This window comes from Callospermophilus lateralis (assembly GCF_048772815.1).
Source record: "Callospermophilus lateralis isolate mCalLat2 chromosome 6 unlocalized genomic scaffold, mCalLat2.hap1 SUPER_6_unloc_1, whole genome shotgun sequence".
Taxonomy (NCBI): Eukaryota; Metazoa; Chordata; class Mammalia; order Rodentia; family Sciuridae; genus Callospermophilus; species Callospermophilus lateralis.
Genome location: NW_027510149.1, coordinates 536,322 through 555,642, shown reverse-complemented (window position 1 = coordinate 555,642; position 19,321 = coordinate 536,322).

Sequence of the window (19,321 nt, the reverse complement as noted above, 5' to 3'; positions counted from 1 at the left end):
CACAGGGCAATGTCCAGTGGAAGAGGACTTAAGGAGTGGTCCACCTTCCCAGGCACCCCCCAGAACATTTCCCCTTGGGCCTCAATGGCACAGCTGGACCAGGGGGTCACCCTGTCTCGGTACCTGGACTGCAGTGGGGCTTCTGTGTCTAGCTGACACAGGCTCAGAGTGAGGAGTCCATACAGTGTCCCCTACGGCACGTCAATGCCATTCATCTGTAATGAAGTGGGACCGTACCCTGCCACAAAGCTGGGGGGACATGCCCAGTGGGCAAACCAGGGATGACAGTGAGATGGGACGCCCCCATGCAGGCGCCACCAGACTTCCTGGAAAGCAGTCGGTGCGGGGGCAGATCCCTCCAGCACTGGAAATCAAGCCCAGACACGCACAGGTGGGCACTTCTGCGCACTGTGGGCTGCATCCGCAGGCTCATCTGCTGAGCCTCGGAGGGTGAAAGCTGGTGGTGTGGAATTAGTGGGAGCCCTGCAGAGGACAAGCCTGCAAGTTCTGGGGCACAGAGGAAAGCAGAGCCTGGGAACTGCTGCCGGAGCCGGGAGGGTGTCTCTCTGGCAGCCAGGCCTCAGTGGCTCTTTCCACTTGGTACCTTTTTATACTTTGCAGATGGGAAAGTATCTCTGTCTTCAATGAGAATGCTGCAGACGCTGCTCTTTCATGTTGGTTATCTCTTCCAGATTGGTAACCACAGGAAACAACCACAAAACCTCAGTGACATGTCACAGCCGCTGGCTTTCCTCCCAGCGCTGGCTGTGCTCTCCAGCGACTGGGGCTGCAGGGTGCTGCCCAGCCGTCCCCACGAGTGGAACACCTGCAGGGCCACTCGCGGGAGTGCTATCCACACAAGCATGTCAGAGGCAGCTGGGACTCCAGCGTGGGACAGGGACCCTTCTGATGCCCAGAGCTCAGTCACATCACGGAGAGGGCAAGACAAGAACCAGAACCCCAAGGCTCAGCCCAGGGTTGACCACATGCAGCTCCCAGCAGGGGTTCTCACCACCACCCAGGGCCAGCTGCTGCGGTTTCCATTGCACCCAGGGTGGTCCGTGGCCCGGCTCAGGCCAGAGAGTCCAGGAGAGTCTCAGGGTAATAAATTCTGGGAACGATTCTTTCTCCCTGAGAACGACACGGTGGCTCCTCCAAAGCCGCTGCTCCCCTGCTGCAGATGCCTTCCTACATCCAGCCTTGGGGCATGGTCCTGGGCCCCTGGGGCCCCATGGTGTCCAGGACACAGGAGGGGCAGCACACCTGGACAAGTCTAGAGAACCGCCCGCCCGGCCTTCCTCCAAACATGTGAGGGGCAGCATGCCCCCAGTTCCCAAGGACACACAAGGGCTGGGGCAGCTCGGGGGGTGCCCTGCAGTCTTCTATACCCCGAAGACATTGCCTGGTTGGTCCCAGTGACAGGGGCCAACAGATGCAGTGGTGGGGACACGAGGTTCAGGGGATTCCACCCACGGGGCCCACTCTGCTGACCCCCACATGCTGTCTTTCCCTGCCTGGCCCAGGCCACGTCACATTCCTCACAAACACCTGTCATCTGCAGGAGAAACGCACTCAAAATAACGTGGGTCAGAGGGGCCTGAGTTCCCCTGAACGGGAAGCCCACCGGACACTTTTCATAGGCCACATCCCAAAACCCAGGAAGATTAGTTAAACTCCTGATCATAAAATCTGTAAGAATTTAGAGTTAAGAATCTGATTAGAAGTGGTCAGCATGGCCCAAAGTGACCTCCAGTTGTCCTGGCAATGGAGACTCAATCTGATGTCACCCCGCCGTCAGTCAAAAGTGAAGAGGTGGACTGAGGCAGGACTCTCTGGAAACTTCCCTGGGATCCCCAGTAAAGCTGGAGTGCAGGAGAGGCACCCTGTCCCTCTCCTCTCTGGGAGGACCACTACCCCCTGAGAGGGTGCCCTTTCCCTTCCCCTCCCTTCTAATGAACTCATGCCTGGCACTCGGAGCTACAAGTCTGAGATCTTTCTGTCTCGATGGCGAGAATCAGGGTCTGAAGGGGGTCTTGGCTCTGCCTCAGTGTCCCCGAAGACCCCGGCCCCATAACAGCAGGAGCAACAACCAGGGCCACGTGGGTTCTGCTCCGCTCAGCCCTGGCACCCGCTCTGCTCCCATTTAGGGCCCACCCAGCTGACTCGACTCAGGGAGTTGGGCTCCCGCAGTCCGCGGGGGGCAGGAGGCCCCACACGTCCCTGGTGGCGCGTCCTCAGCCTGCACATGCCGAGTGTGGCTCCTTGCATCCTCCTCCCAGGACAGGACAGCTGCCGTCTCCCCCAGTGTTGGTTTTGGCACATGCCCAGGAGCAGATTGAGCAAGACAGCAGTTGGCACCTGCCCAACAGTCTGTGAAGAGCCGGACTTTCTACCCTCCCAAGGGAACGGGGCTCCTCCCTCCACCGTGCAGGCCCCGAGCCCCGAGCCCCGGGTCAGGAGGAATCGAGAAGGCTGTCCACGGAGGAGAGGTCTTCCAGGGTCCTGCCTTAATCTCAGTCTTTGCCCTGAGATTTGGGAAGGGAGAGAGTGGGAAGGAGGAGCCGGGTCTCGGGATGGTCGCGTGACCAGTGTGATTGACCGGGCTCTTTGAGTCCAAGAGAGAAACATAATCAGGGAGTGGAGTTGGTCGGATTTCCTGGACTGCAGAGCCATGCCGTGCACGGGTCCTCAGACCCCTCTGTTCCCTCATCATCCTGGAGAACACCCCTGTGTGACCCACTCTGAAGGGACATCTGGTGTCCGACGTCATGACGTCTGGTCTTAAGAGCTGACCGCTGCAGCTGTGGGACAAGCAATAGCAGCACCCCAAGTGGGGGCAGGAGGCAAGTCCCACAGAGTGGTGGGGGCCAGGTGCCAGTGTTGGCCCCCTCCAAAGCAGGGACCCAGGCCTCACCCAGAGCCCTTTTCTGATTAAGGTGTATTAACATGGACAGTCTTTGCTTCACACTGAAGGACTTCCCTAGTCAGCGAGAGCCGAGTGGCTGCAGAGAACCCAGAGTGACGGCCCTGCCCTGGGTTTGCGGAGGAGTCAGAGACTCGAACCCGGCACCATTTCTTATCATATTCCAAGCGGCTGACATGGCCGTGGGCTCCTGAAAACGGCTTCACTGTTGTTTTAAGTCAATGTGTTGAGGGTGGGTCAGCAGGAAGAAGCAGAGCCCACCCAGGAGACCAGGGGAGACCCCGTGGGCTGCAGACACCCCGTGCACCCTTCCTTATGTGCTCATCCTGAATCAAGGCACTTCCCGGGGACAGTTGGCCGAGGTGACCCAGAGGCTGGCTACAAGGAAACGATCACCTTCAAATACAAGGTGTTCAAAAGCACAGGACACGGAAACTCTGGCAAAGAGATGCTGCCAACTGCCCAGAGCACACCCCAGGCCCACACCCCAGGGGCCCCACACCCCCTGTGGGATGGGGCCCTGGGAGAAGCAGCCTGACCCCAGCAACTCCTGTCCTCCTCTGGACAGCCCTGCACCTGAGGGAGGGGCTCGGAGCCTCAGGGAACCACCCGTGGAACCTAAGGGCTACCCCGCCTGGGCTCATGACTCAGGCCGATACCAAAGGGCAGTGAGCAAGAGCAGGCGGCCACAGGGAGGGGTCTCCCTGACACAGGATAGGAGGTGGAGACCCAAAGAAGCTGCTCAACCTGAAGTATTGGATGGCAGGCCTGGCAAGGGGTGGACGGTCATGGGAAATAGGACAGCACAGGGTGTGACCATGGGAGCCAGCAGGGCCTCAGCAAGGCCTGCCGAGGACTAGGCTGCACCTTCCCTGGGACAGAGAGGGCCCCCCGCAGGAGGACCTGTGACTCCCTTCGGGGACAGAGGCAGGGCCAGGGAGAGGGACCCTGCTTCTGAGGCTTTCTTAATCCCTTCATGACTGCATGCCGGGGAGGGTGTCCCGAGGCCCCTCGCCGTCGGTCTCCAGACACAGGAGGGTTCAGAGGACACCAGCTCCCTGTCACTCAGGAGTCACCCGTGGGTGTGCTGGGCAGCAGCCGGGAGGAAGCCCACTCCTGACAGCCCTCGAGTAGGCTCTGGGCCTGCCCACGTGGCATAGTGTGACAGCGCAGAGCACCTGAGGTGGGCTCCCCCCGCACAGAAGAGCGTGTGAGGCCCTCCAGAGAGAGGAAGGATCCACTCCAGGAAGACAAGGAGAAGACAGTGGACGCCGGAGGGCCAGTCACCGTCCAGAGACCCCCGGGCCACAGCAGTCCAGCTGCACCATCACTGGGGTGGCAGCCATGAGTTAAGGCTCAGAGGCCTTGCCAGTGTCCTCTTGGGAAGACACCTCGGGGACCGGCAGAGGAGCACCCAGTGTCTCCAGGCTCCAGTCCCATTCCCCTGCCCCATTCCAGAGGGTGACGGGAAGGAGCACTCTGGCACATCAGTCAGCGCCTTCTGCGGATGGCGAGGTAGGATCCCAGAGAAGGACCTGCTGGCCCCAGGGCCACAGGCCAGCGCCTCCCCACTCTCCCCTTCCTGGGACTCACCAGCTCCACCCCCACGAGCGCTTGCGAAGGTTGGTCACCTTTGGCCTGCACCAGGCCCGTGTGCTCCAGGCGCCTGGCCAGCTGAGGCCCGCAGAGCAGGGCCCCCAGGGACACGCCAGACCAGGCTAGACTGCATTTCCAAGGACAGCTCTAAAAAGACAGGCCCGGTGAATCCTCCCCATTCAGAACGTGCACAGACCAGAAGGAAGAGAGCTCTAGGGAGCTGGCTGGACCTGCAAGTGTCCCGAGGGGTTGGAGGGTGTAGGCTCTCTGGACTCTGAGGACTGTCAGTGTGGCCCCTGATGGCAGGCTAGGGGAGGCATCAGTGTGACAGCGCAAAAGTTAAGCAGAAATGTCAAGTCTCGGTGAGCAAATGGGACGGAGCACAGCGTCGGTGATTGAGATTGTCCACGGAAGATGCCATACTGGACCTAGTGGATAGGTTTTCACGTTGGGTTCTGAATTCTGTGAGTGATGGCATGCCAATCTGGCCACTGTCTACTCAGAGAAGCTGGGGTGGGGGGCAGGGAAGAACGCAGGGAACTGTCCACTTCTTGGTCCTTGCTGCAGGTGGGTCTGCCGCGGCAGAGACCAGGCCAGGCCTGGGGTGGGCTTGACTCAGGCTCTCCAGCAGGTCCGTGGCCCTCTGAACGTCCTCTCCCCTCAGAGACGGACACAGCACCGGGGAGCCCAGCTTGGTCAAGCGCGAGGGCAGGGTCCTCTCCTTGGGGCTGAAAGCCAGGGTGTGAAAGGAGCTTTGCCCAGCCACCGCCCACTCTCTGTGACCCTTGCGGCTCTGGGTGTCCCCAGCTTGGTACCAAAGGAGAACATGCATGCTCCTTTCACCTAATGACCATGACCATGATTGTGTGGCTGGTATCTCTGTGTCCAGCAAGGGACCCAGTCCCAGAGCAGCCTCGGCAACGGCACGTGGGACTGGACTCCAAGCCCTCAGCTCACTTACTGATTGCATGAGTGTATTCTTCAGTGCAGAATTATTGCCTACTATGTGCCAGGCACAGTTGGGAATGAAATGGAAAGAACCCTCCCCTTGTGGACTTCAGAAGAAAGGAGCAGGAAAGCAGTGGAGGTGGAGGTGCGGGCAGAGTCAGGGTCAGGAGGGACAAGGGCCGGGCGCAGCTGCAGGAGTCCAGCTTTAACTGAGGGCGGGGTGGGGGTGGGGGCTCCAGGGGGGGGTGCGGGGGAGGCCGGCGCTGGGGTGGAGCCCAGACGACATGGGGTGAGAACAAGGAGAGGCCGGGTGGGCGCCGAGGGCGGAGGAGCGTCCGCCTTGGGCCTCACTGGGCCTGCAGCCAGGACAGCGTTCCCTGAGGGACTGGACGAGGGTGAGCAAGGGAGAGCAGGGCCAGGCTGGCGCCAAGCGGGGCTCCCTCAGGGCAGGTGGGTGGGGAGGGGATGCCAGGGCCACCCCCTGGAGCAGGGATGGGTGGTCAGGGCCAGGGAGACCCCCACGGTGGGGGTGGGGAGGGCTGGGGTTTGCTCTCAGGGGTAGGCAGCGAGGGATGGTAGACACCTTGGACTCACAAGGGCCAAGTCCCCCTGCTCAGGAAGCCTGTCCCGGTGGACAGAGTCTGTCTGTGTGTCCCAGTGCGGCAGCAGAGGCCCAGGGGGCAGGGGCCAGGGTTCTAGTCTCCGGGGCGATGGGTGCACCCCGGAGCAGGTGTACAGAGCTGCCAACAGCATGTGGGCATCTAAAGGAGACCCTGGCCCAGGAGTGCGGGGGCAGTGGGGAGGCGGACGTGGGCAGTGCTCACAGGCGCAGCTGCGGAAGGACTCAAAGGAAAGAAGAGGGAGCTGGTGGAGCTCACAGGAGACAGGGTCACGCCTACTGCAGACACGTCCCAGGGGGCAGGACACATCTCAGGAACCAAGTCTTTGAAACTTAGCTTAGAGTAAAAAATACAGAATTACTGAGAAAAGATGAAATGAAAAAACGGAATAAAATAAAATGAGAAATTACAGGGATGAAGAAACAAATTGAGGCTAAGAATGTGTTAGAAACCACAGGCACTGGACAACCATGCTGAGACCTAAGTCCCTCGGAGGGAGAAGTCCTGGGCCCAGAGGCCGCAAAGAAACAGGAAGGCCCCTGCCGGGAGGAAGGCCAGCCCTCTGCCCAGGTTTGCCCAGCGGGCAGGATGGCAGTTCCCTGTGATGCGGCTCTGCTGGACAGGGAGACGAGCCAGGCAGAGAGCAGTGGGTGTATTTAATGTAGAAATAAGTGAACACAAAGTAAATAACAATTGGAAAGGTTTTCCCAAGTGAAGAAGAACACAGGTGCAGATTAAAAGGGCGATGCTTCCCCGCAACCGTTCCTCACGGAGACAGGTCCCCTGCGGCTGCTCTGGGCAGAAAAGGCAGGGGGTCCTCCAAGCCCAATCCACAACTAGAGGAGGGGTGGGGGGGGTAGGTGGAAAGGAGGGGACAAGGAAGAAGCCCCTGGAGCCCCTCTCCTCGCTCCCCAGGCCTGTTTCCCTCCAGGCTTGGAGTCTGTAGCCCCCAGGATCCTAGAGTTCTGTGAGCCGGTGACCAACGCCCACACACTGCTAGTTTATACACTGTATTTTCTTTAGACTAAATAAGGCCTTGGGGAAAATATTAGATGCATGTTATGGGTGCATCCCAAATGTTACCTACTGCCTGGATGATTCCAATCTAGAGATCCTGAAAGATCTCTATGAACTGTAGGATGTGGTTGGGTGAGGCTTCCAAGAAAGCTGTTTGAACCTGGGCAGGTTTCAATAAATGGAATGTAGATATGATCATAGTTGCAGCAGCCATTTTGCAACCACAAGGCAGTTGAGGACTAGAAGCTACACACCTAGGACCAGGGAGGAGAAAGACAAAAAAAGACTGGGCAGTAGGCATGAGGCAGAGGGCAGCACACTGCCATGGACAGCCCACTTCCAGGTGTGCTTTATGCAAGAGCCCTCTTCCATGAGGCTGGGGGAGGGCTGGCCCACTTCCCCCAAGACCATCTGCTGGGGACCCCATGACTTCCTCCTCTTGCCCCAGTGTGAGGTCAGGGCCATACCAGGCCCCCGAACCTGGCCTGCAGCCCTTGCAGGACAAGAAACCTGGCTCAGGAAAGGAATTCTGCAGATGCCTATGAGAACAGAGGGACAGGCAGAGTGCCATCCTTTGAGGCCCTGCCTCCGGGCCACCAGATAAAATGCAACCCACCATGTTCAATGTCGATTCCAGGTAGAAACAATTGGGACACATACTGAAAAAAAAAGATTCTTAAGTGAAACTTAAATTTAGCTGGATGTCCTATCTTGTCTTGTGGAATCTGGCAATCTGCCCTGGATCCATCTGGGCCTAAAGCCTGACATACCCAGACTTCCCACAAAGGAGCTGGGTTTCTTGCTCTGAAGGAACTTTCTCTGGGGTCCTTTGGAGAGCTTCTGCCCCCATGAGCAAGCAAGAGAAGAGAGAATAGCCTGAGTGGCCTGTGGGCGTCCACAGGAAGGGGAAAGACCCCACAGTGCTGCTGTGTGGGGGGCTCTTCTGAAACCCGCTGCAGAGGAGGCCGGGTATTTTACAGGAGGAGAGTCAGGGAGCAGCTCTGAGCCATCCAGCGATGGCCGTGTGCCAGGCCGAGTCTGGACTTCAGCTCCAGCCCCAGCTGCAGGGTTGTGTCCACCAACTGAGAACTTGCCTGGAAGACACTCTGGCTTTCAGGCATCGCAGTCCCTGGGCGGCCCCACTAACGAGCCCGGGCAGCATGCATGGTGCCTGAGATGGCCAGAAACACACACTGTGCAGACCCGCTTCGTCTGTCCAGTGTCCATCCCGCCACTGAGTGACCTGAGCGGAGGCGAGAGCTGACCCTCCTCTCCAGCCTCAGCTTCCTCATCTGTACGAGGGACAGCAGCCAATCGCTGGACCCTGGCTGCCCCTCCCAGAGGAGAGGACTGGGGACACAAAAGACCCAGGCCAGACCAGCACCCTCAGCTGGGGCCGCCTGTTCCCAGCGCCTGCAGGGGAATGCCATTCCATGGGCTGCAGGCGGCTTCATGCTCTTGTCAATGGAAAACCCAACGTGGCAGAAGGCGGCCAGGCCAGCCTTTCCTCCCTCTGCCCACTGCACCGCCCCACCCCCCGTCGCCACTGCTGTGCCTGCTGTGTGTGTGTGTGCATGTGTGTGCACTGTCTTTTTCTACGGGTGTGTATGTGTGTGCATCAACAAGTTCAAAAAATAAATAGTAGTATTCTGCTGGGGTTTTTTTAATCGCTGTGCACTATAAGTAGATCCTGATTCTATACTTTGTTCTGAAAATTGTTATATTTATTTTTTTAAAAATGTATGTTCATGGGCTGGGGCTGTGGCTCAGTGGCAAAGCGCTCGCCTAGCATGTGTGAGGCCCTGGGTTCAATTCTCAGCACCACATAAAAGTAAATAAATAAAATAAAGATGTTGTGTCTAACTACAACTAAAAAATATTTAAAAAAATATGTTCAGCTTGTTCCATTTCACAAAAATATAGATTCCTTCCTGTTGTTTAAAAATTATTATTCAAAAATTTAAAAGTCCACCAATTAGCTAGGCTCGTGCCTGTAATTCCTGAAGCTCAGAAGACTGAGGCAGGAGAATCGCAAGTTCAAAGCCAGCCTGAGCATCTTAGGGAGGCCATAAGCAACTTTCAAAACCCTGTGTCAAAAAATACATATAAAAAGGGCCTAGGGATGTGGCTCAGTGGTTAAGTGCCCCTGAGTTCAATCTCTAGTTCCAAACAAGAAAAGAAAACCAGGCAGCAATTAATATCCCTGAATATAATTCAGAATACATAAGGGATTATTCTTGTCTATGTTAAATATCAATAAGAGAGACTTCTGGTTTGTGCATGTCTATTGAAGAAACTGAATTTGTAATTTTAAAATTTCCACAAAGAAATCTTCAGTCTCTGATGGCTTTAGAGGTGAAGTCCACAAAAAAATTTAAAAAGAAATAACACTAAACTTACAATAAATGTTTTTTAAAACAAAAAAATAATATTTTTTAGTTATAGTTGGATACAATATTTTTATTTTATTTATTTATTTTTATGTGGTGCTGAGGATCCAACCCAGGGCCTCACGCGTGCTAAGCGAGCGCTCTACCGCTGAGCCACAACCCCAGAACAGAAAAAGAGAAAAGTATCGGACTTGACTTTCGAGGCTAGCACAACCTGTATATTAAAAATCCAGTAAGGATCTTACAAAAAGGAAAATAGTGCACCAATCTCTTTTCCAAACATAGATCCAAAAGGAGAAAGAAAAGAGAAAGAAATAAAAGAAAATTGAATACAGCAACATATAAAAAGAAAAATAACAGCAACCAAATTAGACTTACAGCAGGAAGGCAAGGTTGATTTAACATCTGAAATCAATCAGTGCCATTCAACTAATAGGAAAAAAAGTCATAGAATCATCAAAATATACAAGAAAGGATTTAGTAAAAATTTTAAAAATTATTTTTTAAAGATTCTTAGCAAATTAGAAACAAAAAGGAATATCCATAATCTGATAAAAGGAATTAACAAGGAAAAAAAATCTTAATCCAAACATCATAAATGGTGGAATATTGAAGACCTTCCTTCAATATTGGGAATATGATGATACTTTGCCACTTCCATCAACACTGTGTTCCAGGGCCTTACTAGTTCTATAAAACAAAAAACAATAGTAAAGTTCAAAAAGTATGAAATAAAACTTTGGTTTTTGCAGATGACATTGTATATTCAGGTAACTCCTTAAAAGGAATAAAGCTCGGGGCTGGGGATGTGGCTCCGGCGGTAGCGCGCTCGCCTGGCATGCGTGCGGCCTGGTTCGATCCTCAGCACCACATACAAACAAAGATGTTGTGTCTGCCGATGACTGGAAAATGAATATTAAAATTCTCTCTCTCTCTCTCTCTCTCACTCTCTCTTTAAAAAAAAAAAAAAAGGAATAAAGCTCATGAAATATGTTCAAGAATTCTACAGAGAAAACTTAATATTATCAAGATGCAAAGATCTAAACAAATTTTATGAAACTAATGAAAGTATAGTTAGATGGACCAATGGGATAGAAGAACCTGGAACCAGATCTGAAACTGTGCTGCTTGGCTTATTTATTTACTTATTTTCTTAGATGGATATTGAGGATTAAACCCAGAGGTACTTTATCACAGAGCCACATCTCCAGTCCTTTTTATTTTTTATTTTGAGCCACAGTCTCACTAGGTTGCTGAGGTTGGCATGGAGCTTGAGACCCTCCTGCATAAGCCTCCCAAGTTGCTGGCATTACAGGCATGGCCACCGCACCCAGCTACGTGTTCCCTGGTTTATGGTAAAAGTGACTCCACACGACCATGGAGAAAGAAGTGTTTCTGCAATCTGTTGTTGCATAACAAAGCACCCCAAAACCTACTCAGTGGTTTAAAAGATTAAGATATTATCTTTATTTTCTGTGGACCGACTCCCCTGGTCGTTGTCTGCAGTCCCAAGATTCAACCATGCTGGAAAATTCCAGATGGCGTACGCACCTCCTGGAAGATGGCACTGGCTGTCGGCAGGGAGCTCAGGGCCTCAGTCCTCCATGATTTCCCACAGCTGCTTCTAAGAGGGAGCATCCCAAACATGGGGCTGGTCTGGAAGTTACACAATATCACTTGCCTGCCATGCTGCTAGTCAAAGTGTTACCGCTGTTGACCGGTGCTTCCCCAATGTTGAAGAATAACACCAAAGAAGCATGCCGAGGCAAGGTCAGAGTAGAAATTAGAAGTTTATTAAAGGACAGCAGAAAAGACTTCTCCCGGAGGAAGAAGGGGACCCAAGAGGTGGAATCCGTGGAAGTGCAGTTGTCTCCCCTTTTTATAGTTTTGGTGATGGAATGTAGGGGGAAGGGTTGGGACACAGGCGGGCCAAACAAGTAAACTGGGCCGGAAGGACTTCATTATCACTTCTTTGGGATGGGCTATCTCCAAATCTGTTGGGGGCTGTTTCCTGGGTTCCATTGCCTAGGGCCTTTCCGGGACTTCATTAACATTCCATGAGTTGTCCTGCATTTCCGGAATCATTATCACATGGCCTCCATTTTAGATTTCACTCGATATGATATTAGACCCGATTTACCTAACTACACTGACTACCTAATTTTAAATCTGGCTTCAAAAGCAGGGCACAGATCTGTGCTTTTCTCTGTATATACTGTACACTGTACCCCAGTAAGCATTTATTAAGGAAATTTTTAACCACAAAAATATTATATGGTCAAATTGATCAGTCTTTACTTTCTTTGTCTTCTTGGGTCTTGCTTACAGTCTTTTTCTAACCCTGAAAACTGAAGTATGATCTTATTTATTTTTATGTATTAATTCTAGAAGTTTTTATATAACATTTAATTTTTTAATCAATCTGAAAATTATTTTTGTAAATACTGTGGGCAGGATTTAACTTTTTTCAACATAAAGAAAAATGGCTGCTGGGGTTGTGGCTCAGTGGGTAGAGCGCTTGCCTAGCATGTGTGAGGCACTGAGTTCGATCCCCAACACCACTAAATATAAACAAATAAAGAAAGAAAAAGGTTCCTTCCAATATCATTTATTAACTCATATAGAGTTTCCCTTATTAAGGAGAGTAAGACTGGGCTCCTGATCTTTCTTGCACCTGTACTACACTGATTCAAATAACTCTGTCAACACATTCTGTTATAGTCTTTGGTTTTACTTACAATTTTCTTCAGCCGTTGCCCAATACAAAAATCCCTCAGCATGGTAACTGACCCGCATTTATACCTACTTTGCTTAGGGTGACTTGAGGGGAGTGTTTTCAGGCCGTGGTGTGATTTTCACAAGCAATGCCTCACTCAGTCCTCACTCCTAGGAGAGGGAAGACGGAGGGGCTGAGGCCACACAATGGGACTTGGGGCCCTTAGTCAGCTCCTAGGCTCCGCCCTTCCCTGCTGTGACTCCTCCAGGCAGCAGGGCTCCGTCCTGTAATTGTTCAAATGTGATGTAAATGGCACTTTGCTGTGAGTCCAGCAGTCCTTTGGGAATGGGAGCCCTAAGCCCACAGCCCCTGTCTGTGTCGGTCTGTGTCGCTCCCCAGGGAATGCCCGGTTGTGCCAGATAACATGTGAGTCTGCCCTGCTTCATTGCCTCCAGAGCCTGTGCTGTGGGCTGCAGTGGTTCCTTTTCCATCCAAAAGGAAGTGGGTGGACGTGGCTCCTGTTTCACTGCAGGTTACTGAGTCAGAGAGGAAGTTGGTCAAGCATTGAAGATCCCCCTGTCTATACAGAAAATGCAAGAGAAAACCCAGGGTGATTGGAGCCCCACTTGCCAATTCTCTTCTCATTTGCAAATATATTAGGAAGAAGCTGCCCTGGGCCAGTTTCATGAATCCAGCTCCTGCCTGACAAAGGGAAGCCCCCTCTTAAAACAATAACAAAGGGTTCCCAATTTCTCAGCCGTTCACTTGGCTAGAATTTACCTAGAGTTCAAAAGAAAAAAGGAATCCTGGCTCAGGAAATGAGAATTTGCAGGACACCTCCTTCCAGTCTTAAGGAGGCAGGGTGTTGCTGGCCATTGATACTATCAGAACCCCAGATATTCTGATTGAGACTGAGCCAAGAGTCTAGTCCTGGCAGAGTCTCTCGTCGGGAAGGCTGAGGGTGACGTGCTGTCCATTCTTTAGAGGTCCTCGGTGCTTAGATGATTTTTATAGCCATTTTCAGAACACGTTAAAAGTAAGACTCAAGGGTTAAGTCCACGCTGACGGAGCTGAGAGAGCTGGGATGTGATGCTGACTGCTAGACACAGGGGACCCATGGGGTCCATGAGGTCAGTGAGCCAGACCAGACAGGCTGGGCCCTGAGTGCCTGGGAGGCCCGCAGCAGGATGCCAGGAGGCTGGGGGAGGGAGATAAGGAGACAGAAATAGACCCCTTTCTTCCTCCTATCTCTTCCTCATGTCCTGCTTCAAAGAAGAAAAGAAACAGAAAACATTGAAAAACACTTCTCCTGAATTGGGTTGTAAAGTTGGCTCACATGTAAGCGTCTGTGTGCTCCAGCCCAGGATCTGTGTGCTCTGCAGGCAGGAGCTGTGCTGCTCAGAGCCACAGCACAGGGCCCCTCGGCCTGCTCACCCCGCACCCCGCTGCCCTTGCTCTGGCCCTGCGTGGGACAGCGGCCCTGCGCCTGCCCCCACCCTTCATTTGTAACTAGAGAGGAAGCTCTTCAAAGAGGTTTGGAAAGCCAAGCGCCTGGGCCTGTTCTGCTCCAAAATCTAGGTTAGCCGGCCGCGCCCTTCCTGCCAGTGCAGCTGAAGATCCCCCAGGGTGAGCTCGGTACTCTCCAGGGCCTCTCTGACATGCGCCCCTTAGCCAGGAAGAACACGATCTCTCGTGTCCCCTTTCACGCAGCTACAAAAAACAAGAGCTACCCTCAGTAAACTAGGAGCTTCCTCAACTTGAATAAAAAGAATCCACGAGAACTCAGCAGCTATCATGGTACTTACAGGTGAGCAAATCCAACCTTTCCCCCAAAGGTGGGGAACAAGGCAAGGAGGCCCCTGTCACCACTGCTTGTCAACATTGGACAGGAAGTCCTAGCTCAGGCAACAAACTAGACAAAGACTTAAGAGACACACAGACTGGCAAGGAGGAGGTGAAACTGTCTTTATTCACTAATGAAGGGATCATCTATGTAGGGAATCTGGAAAAAAAAAAGATCAAAAAACCTCCTGGAATTATTAAGGGATGATTGCAAGATTGCAGAAGACCAGATAAATATGCAAGTCATTCTCTTTCCTATGTCCCAATAATGAGCCAATGGTACTTGAAATTAGAAACACATTAACATTTATATTAGCACCGCCCCAGAATGAAATGCCTTAGGAATAAATCAAAAAGTCAATATGAAGAAAACTACTAAGTTCTCAAGAAAGCAATCGAAGAATTAAATAGATGTTCCATGTTCATGAATAGGAAGATGTCAGTTCTTCCCAACTTGATCTATAGATTCAATGCAAACCCAATCAAAATCCCAGCAAATTATTTTGTGGTTATTGACTAATGAATTCTTAAATTAATATGGAGACCCCAAATAGCCAACACAATATTGAAGGAGAAGAACAAAGTTAAAGTTAACTTCAAGACTTTCTATAAAACTACAGAAATCAAGGCACTGTGATTGATAAAAGAATAGACAAAAAGATCAATGGAAACACCAGAGAATACAGAAACAGACCCACAAAAATAGAGGCTGAAAAACCAGCCTCTATCTCAGAGTGAAACCGCTGTTGACCGGTGACGAGTTCTTGCTTCCCCAATGTTGAAGAATAACACCAGAAAGCACACGCCGAAGCAAGGTCAGAGTAGAAATTAGAAGTTTATTAAAGGACAGCAGAAAAGACTTCTCCCGGAGGAAGAAGGGGACCCAAGAGGTGGGAATCCGTGGAAGGGCTGTTCTTTCCCCTTTTTATAGTTCTTTCAGTGATGGAATGTAGGTTGGAGGCCTACAGGTGGGCTTAATTATCACCTTTTGGGATGGGCTATCTCCAAGTCTGTTGGGGCTGTTTTCCGGGCTCCATTAACATTTCTTTGAGGTGGACTTTGGCCCAGGGCCTTTTCAGGACTTCATTAACATTCCATGAGTTGTCCTGCGTTTTCCCTGAGTCATTCCCAGCATGGCCTCCATTTTCGATTTCACTCGATATTAGACCCGATTTACCTAACTACACTGACTACCTAACTTTAAATCTGGCTTCAAGAGCCAAGCCTGTCCAAGGAAGGGACATCACCTTTGTCCTTGGAAAAACCCACAGAGCACTCCTAAGCACATTCCCACCCTGCTATGTTGTTTATCTACAAATAACAGGAGAGATCTGCTGGCCAGGTGTCTCTGACTCAGTCAGGCTAGGTGGGGATCCATAGCAACCCCCTAGCAGGCACCAATCAGCATGAGACAGGGAAATACCTGGGATGCCAGATGACCCTCCCAGTGGTTTATGGTGGTTGATAACAAGTTGGGAAACCATGTAGTTCAGCACGGACACCCCTCATGGCTTAAACCAATCGGTTCAAATGAATACCCCTTTTGTACTGACCAATCACCCTACCCAACTTGTTCCCGCCAGTGAATGTGCTAATCATGTTTTAGAGTTGTTATTTGATTTTCCCGCGGTGTGTGATGATTTGCTATGATGTATGTGAAGTCCCTGTCCTCTCCAAAGAATGTATAAAACTACTGCAAACCTGGGCTCGGGGTCTCTCAGAGTCACCAGTTGCTGTGTGTGCGCGTGGAGGACCGAGCTAGCTCGCAATAAACACCTCTTTGCTGCTTACATCGATCTTGGGTCTCTGGTGGTCTTTGGGGGTCCCGAATTCGAGCTTAACAAGGCAACTGAACTTTGACAAAGGAACAAAGGTAATACAACGGGGCTTGTGCCGAACACTGGGCATCCACACAGGTAAAAGTAAATTTAGACCAGCTCTTACACCTTTCATAAAAAGTTAACTCAAAGTGGGTCACAGACCTAAACGTAAAACACAAAACTGTAACAGTCTCAGAGGAGAAAACCTAGGTGACCCTGGGTTTGTGACGACTTCTTAGACACAACAGCAAAGAGTGATCCATAAAAGAAGGCATGGGTAAGCTGGGCTTCATTCAAATAAACCCTTTTTTCTCTGTAAAAGTCACTGTCAAGAGAAAGAAAGGGGAAGCCACATCTAGGGGAGGTATTTGTGAAAGGTGCGTCTGATAGAGGACCGTTGTCCAAACTCGCCAAAGAGCTCCTAAAACTGCCACAAGGAACCAAAACCACTAGAGAACAGGCCCAGACCTCGCCACTGCTGGTGGGAGAGAAGAGCAGAAGAGCGCAGTGCTCCGGGGAGTCTAGTGACTCCTACAAACCCTCGCCGACTCTCACCACAGGATCCCACTCCTCTGCACAACAGGCGTGGAAATGTGTGGCCAGGCCAAACCAGAAAACACACAAACACACCCTGCACGTGGGTCCATACTGCAGCCTTATTCACAATCACCAGATTGGGGGCATCCAAGTCGTCCTACAGTAGTGAGTGAATAAAACTGTGGGAGAGTGCTTCACACTAAGCTCTCAAGCCAGAGAGGACAGGAGAAATGTCACATGCAGATCATCACGTGAAAGAAAGCCATCTGAAAAGTGGCAGATTGCATGACTCCAACTGTGCATCATTCTAAAAAGGCAGAATCAGGGCGACACTGAGCGCAGTGTTGCCAGGGGCTGGGGGAGGGAGGGGCTGGATGTGGTCTGAATGTCTCTAGAGGCGGCAGGTTTGCTCCTGCACTTGGCTCTCCCAGGAGGTGGTAAACCTCAGGAGGCGGGGCCTGGTGGGAGGAAGTGAGGTCACCAGGGACATCAGTGGCTGGTCTTTTCCTGACTTCTGCCAGGAGGTGAACAGCTCTCCTCCACACACACTCCCACCGTGACGCGTCGGGCTGCCTCACCACAGGCCCAAAGGAAACAAAGTCCATACAATATGAACTGAAGCCTTGAAAACTATGAACCAATGTAATGTTTTGGTCTTTTCTAAGTTGATTACCTTAGGTATTTCGTTGCAGTAACAGAAAGCTGACTAACGTCGGAGGGATGAACAGACAGGAAGATGGGATTTTTAGACAGTGAAAAGAACATATGATACTAAAGTGATGGATGCATGTCTCCTTACTTTTGTTCAAATCCATAGAATGCGTCCCACCTAGAGTGAGCCCTAATTAAGGTACAGACTCTAGGTGATGGTGTATCGATGTAGGTTCATCACTTGTAACAGTGAGACCGTCTGGTGGGCATGTCATGGCGGGAGGGGGCTTTGTGTGCGTGGAGGTGAGAGGTATAGGGGAAGTCCTGGGTCTTCTTCTGTTTTTCTGTGAACCTTAAACTGCTCCAAAAGCATAGAGTCTTGCAAACCCGACAGCCGTCACGGGTTGAGAACCTCTGTGGTGCCAGCCATGGACCAGATGTGTGTATATTATTTCAAGTGACAGATAAGGTGATAGCGTCAGATGGCACCTGCATCTTCAGGGAGAGAGACGAGGTCCAGGGACACTGGGGTATATCGCCGCCGTGTGTGAGGTCCACTTGCTCGTCGTCCCCTCCAAGGAGTCCTCCCGCCTCCATGTCCAGCTGTCCACCATGGCTCCACATCCCACTGTGGACCTGGGGGCAAGGCCCGGCGAGCCCTTCTGCTGGGGAGTTTCCTCTTCTCTCTGGAGCCAGGAGCTTGGGGTCCCCTGAGCTGATCCCAGGGTGGCTGTGTCTCCCCACGAGGAGCAAGTCTGCAGGAGGCTTTGGGGGCTCCCTGCCGACCTCGGCCCCAGGCCTGAACCAGGGTTTCCCCTGGTGCTCAGCTCCAGAACCCAGAGCCGCCCCTTCTTGAGCTAGTGGGAGCTGACCTCTCTGTTGTGACTGGTCGCCCTGCCTACACAGGAAGCAGAACTGGAATCTGAAGGCCGGCTCCAGAGTGCTCGCCCTTGTCTGATGCCCAGCCCGTCCTGCCAGAGACCGCGCCGCTCCCTGGGAGCACTTGGTGTCCCACCCTCTTCCCACCCCACAAGCTCCATTACCCACCAACAGCATTTCATCAATGTTATTCAGTGTTCATAGTTTTTCTTCATCAAACTTTCTAGAACAATCCATCACATCCTTGAACAGGCCTGGGTCAGTGTTTCCACAGGCCTATTCATCCACTGCAGCCAGAGCAGCCCGCCATTTTGGCCTGGCTGCACTCTTCCTGAGGGTGAGCGTGGGCTGCCATGTGGACAGACAGGGCCCCCTTCCTTACTGCTCCGTGGCTCCCCGTCCCACATTCTCCACTGCCTCTGGCCGCTGTTTCCCGGCCTCCTCCAGGAGCACTCTCCTGCCATCCCTCACTCACAGGGACTCCTCGGGAGATGATCTCTGCCCCTACCCTGTCATCTCACCCTTGTCTCTTTCTAGAATGATCTTCCCAATGGTGCTGAATCTCACGTGGTACCTCTAGCCCAGATCTCTTCACTGAGCTCCAAGCCCACATGCGAACCTTCCTACCCTCTCACCTCTTGCCATCCCACATCACTCCAATCCAATGGGGGCAAACAGATTCACCCGGTTCCAGATCCCACCTTCTCTTCTGTATTAGATTTGCTGCGCCTAAGCATCCTGTTGTAGGAACTAGAAGACACACAAAGCTCTGGTCCCCTCATTCCTAACCCAATCACGGGTCAAGTCAGTCAATTCTGTGCCCAGCACATCTCAGATGCATGGAGTCACCCCACACGCTGGCATGGAGAACCATCTGCGCATCTCTCACCTGGCACACTGTGTCTCGCCTGGCTCACCTGTGTGCTGACCCCCAAGTGGTCCAGCTGGGTGGGCCAGCCCAGCTTGGAAGCGGTCCACAGGGGTTGCTGCTCACGGGACTCTGCTCAGTGGGGTCTTCAGATTGCTGGCTGAGCTGGAAAGCCTCCTAGTGCAGGAAGCCTTCCTGTGACACAGGAAGCCTCCTAGCACATTTGGCCGAATCCTGCCCCTGGGTTTGACAGTGTTACTGTAAAGTGGACAGTCTACAAAAGGACGAAGCACTGATTCACACACTGAGCTTCCCTGACCTACCCTCGGGGCCCTGTGGAGCCCAGCCACCTCCCGGTGTTTGGACAAGTGTGGGTTTTCTGACCCAACATTTCATTTTAATCAATGGTCTACAGCCATCCCTAAGAGACTGACACTCAACCTAGTACTCTTTTTGAACTCAGCTGTGCATTGGACTCTGATGTGACATTGTGCAACTTCCCGAGAGTAACATG